This window comes from Polypterus senegalus, unplaced genomic scaffold, assembly GCF_016835505.1.
Source record: "Polypterus senegalus isolate Bchr_013 unplaced genomic scaffold, ASM1683550v1 scaffold_127, whole genome shotgun sequence".
In the NCBI taxonomy this organism is placed as follows: Eukaryota; Metazoa; Chordata; class Cladistia; order Polypteriformes; family Polypteridae; genus Polypterus; species Polypterus senegalus.
This window is the reverse complement of record NW_024385779.1, coordinates 1-13,476: the sequence shown is the minus strand read 5'-3', so window position 1 is coordinate 13,476 and position 13,476 is coordinate 1. Positions and strand designations below refer to the sequence as shown.

At 39.7% G+C, this 13,476-nt stretch overlaps 1 pseudogene; it reads right to left on the bottom strand.

The window, feature by feature from the left end:
- Window positions 1-10,021: 10,021 nt before the first annotated feature.
- LOC120522460 lies at window positions 10,022-11,711 on the bottom strand (annotated as a pseudogene).
- Window positions 11,712-13,476: the final 1,765 nt, after the last annotated feature.

Below are 13,476 nucleotides of genomic sequence, written 5' to 3'. Positions count from 1 at the left end.
TTGTGGATAATGGCTCTCTGTGGGTTAGCTGGAGTCCCAAAGCTTTAGAAATGGCTTTATAACCTTTACCAGACTGATAGATCTCAATTACTTCTGTTCTCATTTTGTTCCTGAATTTCTTTGGATCTTGGCATGATGTCTAGCTTTTGAGGTGCTTTTGGTCTACTTCTCTGTGTCAGGCAGCTCCTATTTTAAGTGATTTCTTGATTGAAACAGGTGTGGCAGTAATCAGGCCTGGGGGTGGCTACGGAAATTGAACTTCGGGTGTGATACACCACAGTTACGTTATTTTTTTAACAAGGGGGAAATTACTTTTTCACACAGGGCCATGTAGGTTTGGATTTTTTTTCCCTAAATAATAAAAACCATCATTTAAAAAAACTGCATTTTGTGTTTACTTGTGTTATATTTGACTAATGGTTAAATGTGTTTGATGATCAGAAACATGTTGTGTAACAAACATGCAAAAGAATAAGAAATCGGGAAGGGGGCAAATAGTTTTTCATACCACTGTAAGCTGAACAGGACCAGAGAAAGTACAGTCCCTTGGGCGCTCCTGTGTTGCTGACCACAATGTCAGACCTGCAGTTCCCAAAGGCGCATACTGAGGTCTGTCTGTAATAGCCCATGATGCATGCCACCAGGTTTGAATCCACTCCCATCTCTGTCAGCTTGTCCCTACAGAGCAGAGGTTGGATGGTGTTGAAGGCACTAGAGAAGTCCAGAAACATCATTTTTACAGCACCACTGCCTCTGTCCAAGTAGGGAGAGTGTGTAGCATATAGATGATGGCATCCTCCGCTCCCACCTTCTCCTGGTATGCAAACTGCAGAGGGATCAGGGTGTGGCAGATCTATGGCCTCAGGTGGTGCAGCAGCAGCTAACTCCATCATATGCATCGACATCAGGCGACAGGCGGAAGTCATTCAGCTCATTAGGACGTGATACTTTTGGGACTGGGGTGATGCAAGATGTTTTCCAAAGCCTCGGGACTCTTCCCCTGTTCCAGGCTCAGGTTGAAGATGCGCTGTAGAGGACTCCCCAGCTCCAGCGCACAGGCCTTCAGCAGTCGTGGCGATCCTCCATCTGGACCGACTGCCTTGCTGGCACAGAAGTCTCCTCAGCTCTCTTGTGGGTGGGGAAGTCTATCCTATGCTGGTATCAGCACAAGGATGGGTGGAGGGTACAGTACACCAAGGTGAGAGTGGGTTAGGGTGGTAAAACTTGTTAAAAGTTGTTCATTTGGTTTGCTATCTCCACATCTCTCTCAATGGTGGCACCCCACTTCGAGTTGCAGCCAGTGATGAACTTCATCCCATCCCACACTTCCTTCATGCTGTTATTCTGCAACTTCTGCTCCAGCTTTCTCCTGTACTGCTCCTTCACCGACCTGAGCTGGACTCTGAGTTCTTTCTGCATGCGCTTGAGCTCATGCTGATCACCGCTATTAAAAAGCTCTTTTCTTCTGGTTCAAAAGGCCCTTGATGTCACTTGAAATTCCATAGCTTGCTGTTAGCATAGCAGCATACTGTTCTTACTGGAACTACAATGTCCATACAGAAGTTGATGTAGTCAGTAGTGCAGTCAACAACCTCCTCAATGTTCTCATTATATGATCCCTGCAGGATATCCCAGTCCGTGGTTCCAAAGCAGTCTCTCGGAGCCTGCTCTGCCTCATGGGACCACTTCCTCAATGAGTGTGTGGTTGTACATAGCTCCCTCACTTTTTGTTTGTAGTGAGGCTGAAGCAGAACCAGGTTATGATCTGCTTTCCCAAGTGCAGGCAGTGGGGTGGCTGTATCGTCTTTACTGTTTACATACAGGAGGTCAATAGTCCTTTTTCACAGGTGTTACAATCCACATACTGGGAGAAGGCAGATTCATTTGTCAATTGGTTGATTGCTACTAACCTCACATGTGAGCAAGAGTTACAGGTACCAAACTCATTCACTTGGATTCTCTTTTATCTACAGGGGACAAACCATTCTTTTTAGGGAAGACCATGACCATAGATATTTGGAGTTGCTAATTCTCATGTTACTGTCATGGCAAAAAATCCATCACCAGAAGGCTTTTTACCTGAAAATGAAGGCTATTAGGACTCGAGGTGGGCAGACAGAGTTTTAAAGCTTTATTGCAATTAAACAACACAAATAACACGGACTCAACCCAATACGGCCAAATTGAGCTGAGTCGAGAACGTTCAGCAATCGAATGCATGTGCATTCTGCATATGTCTGTACTGTCTATTGTTCATTCTAGTTTCTGTTTTGCTTATTTTAGATTGGTTCTTCGACTGGGCAGATGTTCCTTATTCCATATTTGGTCTTTCATGGTGTCACTTCCTTCTCTAAACTTTTCAAGCTATGTTATAATAGTGGCCTAAAGCTAAGCTTTGATTAAAAAGAAATCTGGTATATGCTTTCATTAAATCATTTGCTTGGCATGCTTGACTTGCCTTAATTTCTACACTTAATTTCTCCATAGAGCACAGTCTGTTTTTCTCTTAGTTAACCCCTTATTCCCTCCTTTTTATAGCATATCTTAGAATGGAACACTACCTGGACTGGAAGCCACTGTTTTTCTTCAGCTTCATTACTTTTTAAAGAATGTCTCCTTTTATTTAATTTTTACTCTTTGTAATTCAAATCCTCCTTGCATCAGAGTCTGGCCAGTACTCAAACAAAAGGGGTGCTCATATAATATCATGCCTAATCTGGAGACTTTTTACACCACCTGTTCATATCTTTGTTTTATTTTGAATTAAGAGCTCTTTTAATTTCAACAAACATTTATATTCTCCTACACATTAATATCAATCATTTCATTCTTTCAAACACCACCACGCTTTATCGAAATAAAATGAACTCTGAAGAAGAGCAAGTTCCATTCTGACTTAACATTATCAATCAGGACAAATGAACATTAAAACTGCCTCTCCTGACGTTAGCTGGTGTTAACCCTAGGAAACATACCACAATCCTGCTCAGCTTTAAATGGCGCTGGTTTCTAGATCAAGGAGACTCTATTGGCGAAATGACTCCTGACAATGAGGAACTGTTTCCGTGGTCATCCACTCTTGCGACAATAAGGGAAAATCCAACTATCGAGAAATCACGTGGTTCATACCACAGCAAAATGGCACTCCCAGAAAAAAGACTAAACTGTCACTGAGAATATTAACTCAAAACAAATAACATATACAGTATAAGCTTGAATCTTAGCATAAGTGCTAACTACTGCGCCACCACATTCTCCACTTACACCTTAACACCAACAAGACCAAGAGCTGGTGGTGGATTTTAGGAGGCCTAGGCCCCTCATGGACCCTGTGATCATCAGAGGTGACTGTGTGCAGAGGTGCAGACCTTTAAATATCTGGGAGTGCAGCTGGATGACAAATTGGACTGGACTGCCAATACCGATGCTCTATGTAAGAAAGGTCAGAGCAGACTATACTTTCTGAGAAGGTTGGCATCCTTCAACATCTGCAGTAAGATGCTGCAGATGTTCTACCAGACGGTTGTGTCGAGTACCCTCTTCTACGTGGTGGTGTGTTGGGGTGGCAGCATAAAGATGAAAGACGCCTCACGCCTGGACAAACTTGTTAAGAAGGCAGGCTCTATTGTAGGATTAAAGTTGGACAGTTTAACATCTGTGGCAGAGAGATGGGCACTCAGCAAACTCCTGTCAATCATGAATAATCCACTGCATCCACTTAACAGTGTCCTCTCCAGGCAGAGGAGTAGCTTCAGTGACAGACTTTTGTCACTGTCCTGCTCCACTGACAGACTAAAGAGATCGTTCCTCCCCCGCACTATGCGACTCTTCAATTCCACCCGGGGGAGTAAATGCTAACATTAATTTTATTTTAATTTTTTTCATTTTTTTCATTTTTATTACTATTTAATTTAATATTGTTTCTTTGTATCAGTATACTGCTGCTGGATTATGTGAATTTCCCCTTGGGATTAATAAAGTATCTATCTCTCTCTCGACCCTCATAATGCACAATTTCACATATACTCATCACAAGAAAAAGGACTGAAGGAATGAAAGACATTGTTTCCCTTATATGTTATAGTTATCAAAAGAACATTTTTCCTTAAGACTTCATCAGGGTCCGAAGGAAAGATGACTCGAATATTTCTACACATTTGTATAATTAGAAGTGGACACCCTTTTATTTTATCAAATGTTACACATACTCAAATTTATTTTAACCCATATTTACTCAGAGCTCTGGAAATTTAGATGCACAAGGCAGTTTCAGCGAATCATATTTGAACTACATTACCCAGAGGTCTCCATGGTTCAGCTTTCTTACTCCCAAACACACACACACACACACACAGAACAAACAACGCGCATGCACACACATTCAGCTCAGACATACTCACATACAGACATCAGCGAGCACCGGGTACCTTTGAAGTTAAATACAGTGCACATTTCTTTTTAGCACATATAATTATATTCTTTCCCCACAAATATATGTACAAATATATACACACATAATCTATAAACTCACACATTTTTCTATAGCTTTTGGTGCTTTACTCCTACATTTCTCTGAAGGCTGCTTATCAAACTGTAAATACTGCTCGAATTGTTTTTAACAGGAAGTAACATGAGGCACAAGTATTTGAATCAAGTTAACTTTTTCAAAGCGTCACATTTTAATATCCAAATTCTAATTATAATACCTTTCTAGTCTCCTAAATGTTCGCAATTCTCCTAAATTTCTTGTGCTTACCTTAATTATGCTTCTTGATAATTTTACGTAATCCTACTGCTGCAAGGAATGAAACTTATGCCAACTGAAAGTATTTAAAGCATGGTATTAAATGTATTTTAAGAAATCATGTCAAGTGAACCATGTTAATGCTTTTTCGAATATATTTTTCGAATATATTTCTCTGATCATAAATTTATATTCATCTTAATTAAACTAAGCAAACTCCTGTCAATCATTATTAATCTACTGCATCCACTTAACAGTGTCATCTCCAGACAGAGGAATAGCTTCAGTGACAGACTTTTGTCACTGTCCTGCTCCACTGACAGACTGAGGAGATCGTCCTCCCCACACTATGTGACTCTTCAATTCCACCCGGGGGAGTAAATGCTAACATTAATTTTATTTTAATTTTTTTCATTTTTATTACTATTTAATATTGTTTCTTTGTATCAGTATACTGCTGCTGGATTATGTGAATTTCCCCTTGGGATTAATAAAGTGTCTATCTTTCTATCTCTATCTATCTATCTAAACTACTTTTGGCTTTCATAATTTATTTGCTGTAACTCCTAACAGTGACACCGTCTAGATAAAAATCTCTTAATGTATCTCTATGAAAGAAATGCTTTGATTACAAAATCTCACTCACACTCGTTATGTGCTTGATTACTTAATTGTGTCTCTCGTATACTATTTGGGTCCAGAGTGCAGTCACACTCACACTTGTCTCCGCACCTGTGGCTCATTTTTACTACCACTAAGAGATAACTGAGCTCATGCAGTCACTCACTCAATCATTCCTTATTCGGGGATGGGGCAATTAAAACATATGTGTGTGTGTCTGCCTACACTTCACCTAGCTGCTTTTTTATTATTTAACGGTGGAAACCTAATTACTGTACTGCTCTTTTATTTTTACAATTCAAATTTGACCACAAAATCAGTTTCATCCACTTTACTCAAATGTGCTTAATTGTTGTTTTTCTTTTCTTTATATACATACATACTTTTGCAATTTATACTTAGTTGCCTCATCTAGGGCTGTATTTCATGCTCAAGCTGCTGTAAAGGGGACCTTTAGGAGTTTCCTCCAAACAGGTGTAGGCATTGGTCGACCAGTAGGCATTTCATGTTGTGCTAAATCGTCACTCTGTTAGTCTCTGAACGATAAAACATTAAAGCAATTGGCATAGCGTTTTCCCCAACTAAGACCAGTGTCTGCACAGGTTTTAACCATCATATTTTTTATGATCCCATTTGCTCGGCCCACCATTTCCTGTGATTTGGGGGTGGCACTCACAGCTAAATATTTATTTTATTCCACTACTCCGTGTCTGGCGCCACCTTTTGTGCTGATTTGAGCTCTTGCTTTTTTAGTTCGTCCTGTTTGTTTTCTTTTCTCTTAACTCCTCCTCCTCATTTTTCACCACTGTTTACCCTTTAAACTTTCCTTTTCCTTCTATCAGTGGGAACTCATGCAATATGCCCGACGATGCCGGGGGGGATTTTATTCTCTACCTCTCTGTCAGTAAAGCACCGATTCATTCTTTCTAGTGCTTCTTCTCATTGCTTCCCCCATAAACATTTGCACTATGTTTTTGTTCTGCCTATCTCTTTTTCGCTTAGCATCTTCTGTTTTATAATTTTTATGTGCTCTATCATTTCTTTGCATAGTTCCAGATTAAATAAACCTTTTGGGGCCAGTGGTTTTTAAAACCTTTTGTTCTCTTATGCCATTTTTGAGATAATTTTTCAATGAGTTCTTTGAGGAGGGGATCATTACGCCCCAATATATCCACAGACAACTCGCTCATACTTATTTTAACTCCCTGTAGCCATGGGCTTCCTATTGCCAATCTTAATTTTGAATCTCTAATTAATTTAGGTTTGATCTTACAAAGGACCTTCGTTACTACTATGACTGCTGGCAGCATGCATCTTCCTAGTTAATTTGTGCAGTTGTCATGCTCGCGTTTGTGTAAAAATCTTCGCTCCAATAATGAGTATGCACACCATGAGTTATTTGCAGGATCTTTTCTTGTGCCATAAATTTTGCTGCCTAACTTTTCCACAACTTACAACCACAGTAATAAATCTGTACTTTTCTTTTGAGTCTCAACCTTCCAGTATTTGCACAGGACTCTTCCTGTAATTTGATCTACATCTCCTGCTATTTTTTCATGTTTCTCCTTAATAATCTGAAATATTATTTTCTCTTCTACCCTTATGTAAATATTTATCTAATTTTAGCACTGTTCTTTTATTCACCTTTTGAATACACGTTGTAAAATGTTCAATGCATTATTGTCTTTTTTACCCCACAACTTATATCTTGCTGCACGCGCGTCTGAACAGTGTATAAAGTCACAATTATGGGTCTGAATAATAGCCTTTTTTCCTGCTCTACTGCTCCTCCCACCAGGTGAAATTTATTTTTAGTTATTTCACATGCAGGTGTTTTATATATTCTCTAAATCAATATAGTTTATTTTGCACATAAAAAGTTATACACCCTAAAATCCACACTCTTACTCAATCACACTTTTTAGCACCTAGTGTGCTAATCACTAGTGTCCTATTTTTGCCCTGTACTAGATTTGTACCTCTGTACCATACATTCTTCTTCAATCTGCACCTGTGTGCTTCACGTGCCGCGTCACTTTTTAAAGTGCTCCAAGCATTCTGCGCACCTGTACGTGCTTCTACAATTGCCATGACACTTTTAAAAGCGCTCCCATAAATACAGCACTTGCGTGCCTCCCTAAACTATCCAAAGGTAAAATAAAGATGAAATAAAAATAAGGGAATAGAACTTTTTGTTTATTGTTTTATCTGTCCTTTAATACTAGCACACTCAATTTACCTGTCCCACCGAGCAGAACTTCCACTTGCTCTCCCTATTGACAAGCTGCAAGCGGTACCTTAACAGGAATTTTTGCCTACATGTCAGACCCCTGTCTCTACTTCGGGCCTGTAATGATAGGCCTCCAGTCGCACCTGAATTAACTGTCTTACTGAGGCACAACCAGAAGGAACTGCCGTTAGCTTTTCCCAAAGATTTGCTCCCTCTCAAGACCAGCGGGAATTTACGACATCTCACCCTTCTCACTGGGGAACATACAGCCACAGCAAAGGGTGCCAATTTAGGAATTCCACACCCATCTATAAACGGTTCACTGTCGTCACGGCAACCTTAGTATTTGACAGGATTTCCATCACTACCCGTTACAATGCAGCCCCTGACTCGCCTGGGTCAGAGCACTCCTGACTCGACTGGGCCGGAGCGTCTTACTGCTCCGTGCAGCCCTCTGAACTCTAAGCCTGGGATTGGAGCGTCCTATTTACTGCACTCCCATTCATTCACACATATTCATATTAGCTGTACAGTCTTCACACATTCCATTTAAGTCTGTCTGCTCATTCCTTATTCCTACCTGTTTGTTTTTGAAAGGCCAAATGCTGCTCGTCTCTGTTGGAGGGGCAGATGCTCTCTGAAACTTTACACAAATTAGTTTAGTGAAAATATCGCTTACCTTTTAGGGGGCCACCATCTGTGCCCGTTTCGTAGAGCATCGTCCCTGCCGCTGGATTCACGCAGGTGACCTGTTATTTTCTCACGTCGGGTCGCCAATATGTCGTGGCAAAATTAGTCACCAGAAGGCTTTTACCTGAAAATGAAGGCTATTAGGACTCGAGATGGACAGACAGAGTTTCAAACCTTTATTGCAATAAAACAAACACAAATAACAACATGGACTCAACCCAATACGACCAAATTGAGCTGAACCCCGAACGGTTAAGCAAACGAAGTTTATATAATTTTTTATCGCTTTGACCTCATGCAATTGGCTCGTTCTGCAACTGTCTATACTGTCTATTGTTTACTTTAGTTTCTGTTTTGCTTATTTTTGATTGGTTCTTCGACTGGGCAGATGTTCCTTATTCCATATTTGGTCTTTCATGGTGTCACTTCCTTCTCTAAACCTTTCAAGCTGTGTTATAATGGTGGCCTAAAGCTAAGCTTTGATTAAAAAGAAATATGGTATATGCTTTCATTAAATCATTTGCTTGGCATGCTTGACTTGCCTTAATTTCTACGCTAAAGTTAATTTCTAATATATTCTTCAATATTTATTGCTGATGCCTGAATATATTTGTGTTTCCTTCATGCATTACATCAGTGTGACCTTGCTTTTAGCAAAAGCTTTTTGTTGCCTTTCTGCTGATTCCATAATCCTGCTGGTTTCTTTACGTGCCTATCGTTCCTTTAGCTTCTCAGCCTTGAGAACAGGTGTTCTCAATCTCCTTATCCTATTCTAAGCTGGTTTCTACACGTCATTTTTGTTCTTTTCCCATACCAGCAATCCTGCTTCAAGCTTAAAAAATAATGCAAAATGACTGATTTTTTAGTTAACTATTTACTTGACCTATCTTATTTGCTAGACATTCTAATTTATGCTTAATGTAATGTTTTAGAAGCTTTTAATAACTTTTTATGGCTTTTTATGTTAATTTGCTGTTTTTATGCTAATGTAAAAATTTTTCCTTCTACATTACCTGCATTAAAGTCAGCTGGATGTCACAGTCTGAATGCACCAATAAAACATTTCCAAGCAAAAGAGATAAACTCTTAGTTAATCAATCGGCCCCTTTAAGTTCAACAAAATTATATGCTTAAATGTTTTCAACTAGCAATGGAGATATTAAAAGGGGCTTAATCTTATAGTATAGAGTATATGCTAGATTCCTAATCCATAACCCATCCACCTATGTTCTTCAGAGATAGATCAAGAGAAGGTTTTCATCTATGTAGTTTAGAAAAACAGGCCAAACTTGGGTTAAGTAAGAAAGTAGGAACCTAAGAGCAATTTTCCATTAAAAGGGTTAGTCTTCTTCTAGATCAGGGGTGTCAAACTCAATTGCACAGGGGGCAAAATCCGAAAACACGCTTTAGGCCGAACAGGATAAACATTTATTGAACAAACTAAAACTAAACTTTTAAAACTTAACTTTTTTGAACATAAATATGAATTAAAACAGACAGGAATATTACTCCGGAATAAATCAACTCAAACCTTAAATAACATAATATTTTGCTCTCCATAAAAATATATCCTGTCAAAATTATAAATTCAAAATATGAACATGCTGCATAACAAAACCCGGAAATATAAATAAAATTTGTGCTTTTCATCAATAACAAATCAAATCATTCAGTTGTCTTTGCTCTTATGTCATTTTATCAGAGCTGGACGCCTGGCATATTTTTTTGGCAACAAGTTTGTTTATGTTTGGTGTGAGGTTCTGTGTTGTGGAGATTCTCAGGATGGACTGCAGGTGCTCATCAGTGAGACAACTCCTGTGTGCTGTTTTGTTAGTCTTCATCACTGAGAAGAACTTCTCACACAGATATGTGCTACTAAACATGCACAAGGTTTGAGCCGCATGTAGATGGAGCTGGAGTATTTCTGTGGGAATGGAGTGAATAAACTGTGTGGGCCCTGCAGTATCGTACTTTTTGCCTTCAGTGTGCCATCAATCAGCTCCATCTGAATCTGCACAGGTGAAGTTTCCACCAAATGGGTTGCGAAGCAACACAAAATTCTTTTTTTGTTCTTCAAAGTCACCAAAGCGCCGTGCGAACTCATTGCGCAGTGCGGTATTTGGTAACACCATTGTGCCGACTTGGTTCACCATTACTTGGCAACAGGGAAAGTGGGGCAAGTTGCACTGGTGCATTTGTGTCTCCCATAAAAGCAGCTTCACTTGAAATGCCTTCACTGGAGTCATACATGTCAGTGATCATGCACTCCGTCCCTGGAGCTGGAGGTTTAAGGCTTGAGATGAGCTTTTATGTTAAATCGCATTTCCACTTTTCATCCCTAAAATTGGTGGAGTCTTTTCCTTTACTTTCCATGAACTGACAGATTTCGTTGCTGTGCTCAACAACTCTGTTGAGAACTTTTCCCCGACTTAGCCAATGCACCTCTGTATGATGAGGAATGTCCGCATACTCTGAATCTATCTCCCGCATAAAGGGCTGAAATTGCTGGTGATTTAAACCTTTAGCTCGGATAAAGTTTACGGTTTGTGTTACAGTGCTCATTACATTGTCCATCTTCAGGACTTTGCCACATAGTGCTTCCTGGTGTATGATGCAGTGATATGCCGTTAACTCACCAGTACATTTCTCCTCCTGCATCTTTACTGGCATCCTTCCCACTAGTCCACTTTTTTCACTACACATAGATCGTGTTCCATCAGTTGTAAGTGCAATAAGTTTGACCCAGGGCAGTTTCATGTCGGTTATACTTTGACATACATTTTCAAAAATGTCTCTTCCAGTCGCCGTCCCATGCATCGATTTAATGTCCATTATTTCCTCTGTACGCGCAAATTGGAGTCCACTCCACGGATGAAGATGGCCAGCTGTGCAGTATCAGTCATGACAGTACTTTCATCCATAGAAAGAAAGTATGCAATAAAGTCTTTGCTTCTTTCACTCTTAAATCAGTGGCCATCTCACAAATTTGATCAGCAATCATATTTCTACTCAGGCTTACATTTGCCAGCATCTGCTTTTGTCTGGACCTAAGACATCAAACACTTTGATCATGCAGCTCTTCAGAAATTCTCCCTCGGTTAATGGCCTGGCTGATTTTGCCATCTCCTCTGCCACGATAAAACTTGCTTTCACAGCAGCTTCACTTTGTGATTTTGCACGTGTAAAAGTGTCAGATTCTTCTTTAATTCTTCTGCTTTCTGTATCTTCTGCTTTGCATTCAGGTCTTTCAGGTTATCCTGATGTTTTGTCTCATAGTGCCGTCTTAGATTAAATTCTGTAATTACAGCCACGTTAGCTCCACAAATGAGACACTGCGGTTTTACCGGCAATGTCAGTAAACATATACTCAGCCTCCCATCGGTTTTTAAAGGCTCTGTTTTCAGAATCAACTTTTCTCTTTGGCATTGTGAGGGATAGTTTCGCAATAACTTGCAGCATCATAAGCTTGACTTGATTAGCGGGAAGTGTTCGGCAAGGCAGCTGAAGCGCTACATTATGGGATCTGTAGTTTATTGTGTTACCAGCACTTCATATCGCCGGACCATTAATAAAATTAATATATAAAATGATCTCGCGGGCCGGATATAATTACACGCCTGGCAGGATGTGGCCTGCGGGCCTTGAGTTTGACACACATGTTCTAGATGGATATAGATTTGAGTAAAGTTTTATTAAGTTGCAGAGAAGTCTAGATGAATAAGGTTATAAAAGCATATTATCCAATGACGGGAACTGACAAGCTCAGAGTGTTTTAGTCTTAAAACTAAGAGATTTTAAAAGAGCAAATGCACCTCTAAGAATAAGATTTTGAAAACGATAAAAATAAGAAACTGAATATGTTACACTTTGTGTAGTTTACAGAATATTGAGTCCATACTCATCAAAAAATTCCCAGGGTATTAATTCCACTTCATTACTTGATAGGAAAAGAGAATACATGTCCACCCATCAACAATGGTTTCTGAATACAAGTGTTTGCTTCTGCCATTTTGGTAATCCCCACTGTTGTTTATATGGCACAACATTTTGAGGGCACTTTTTCTTGGTAAAAAAAAGAAGGTAAGCTACATACATTGTAGATGAGAGATCTCTGCATTGCATCTTCAAATAAAGGATTACTACTTCCAGTTTTTTTGCCTTATAAATTGGTTAGCAGTTGAAGGTTTGCATGTTCTGGTATGCAGTAGTCACATATGAATACCAAGTGCTCTTATACTTTATTTTTCCTCAAAAGAAGCTGTGGATCTGGTAAATCTGCATTTTTGTGTATACTTTTTGTATATACAGTAATCCCTCCTCGATCGCGGGGGTTGCATTCCAGAACTCCCGCGATAGATGAAAATCCGCGAAGTAGAAACCATATGTTTGTATGGTTATTTTTATATATTTTAAGCCCTTAGAAACTCTCCCACACTGTTAACATTAGAGCCCTCTAGACATGAAATAACACATTTTAGTCAAAAGTTTAAACTGTGCTCCATGACAAGACAGAGATGACCGTTCTTTCTCACAATTAAAAGAATGCAAATATATCTTCTTCTCTTCAGGAGCAGAGAATTTCAGAGAGAGAGAGAGAGAGAGAGATCGCTCGCAAAGAAAAGCAAACAATCAAAAAAATCAATACGTGTGCTTTTAAGTTTGCCACGGCATTTTTTAGAGGAGCGTCAGTATCTTCTAAGCAAAAAGCCTTTGTTCAAACAGCCCCTCTGCTCACATCTCCTCCGTCAGGCGCAGAGAACGTCAGAGAGAGAGAGAGAAAGCGAGATTAAAGCAAACAATCAAAAAATCAATAAGTGTGTTTTTGGAAGCACCGCAATAAAGCGGCTGGCATTTCTTAGAGGTGCGTTGGTATCCGCTAGGCAAACAGCACCTCTGCTCACACCCCCTCCGTCAGGCGCAGAGAATGTCAGAGAGGGTGAAAGAGAGGCAGAGACAAGCAAACAATTAAGCTACGTGCGGGACGCATATCTTATAGCATTGAGGAGTTTTAGTTAATATGTAATACATGCTCTGATTGGGTAGCTTCTAAGCCATCCGCCAATAGCGTCCATTGTATGAAATCAACAGGGCAAACAAACTGAGGAAGCGTGTAGCATAAATTAAAAGACCCATTGTCCGCAGAAATCAGCGAACCAGCGAAAAATCCGTGATATATATTTAGATGTGCTTA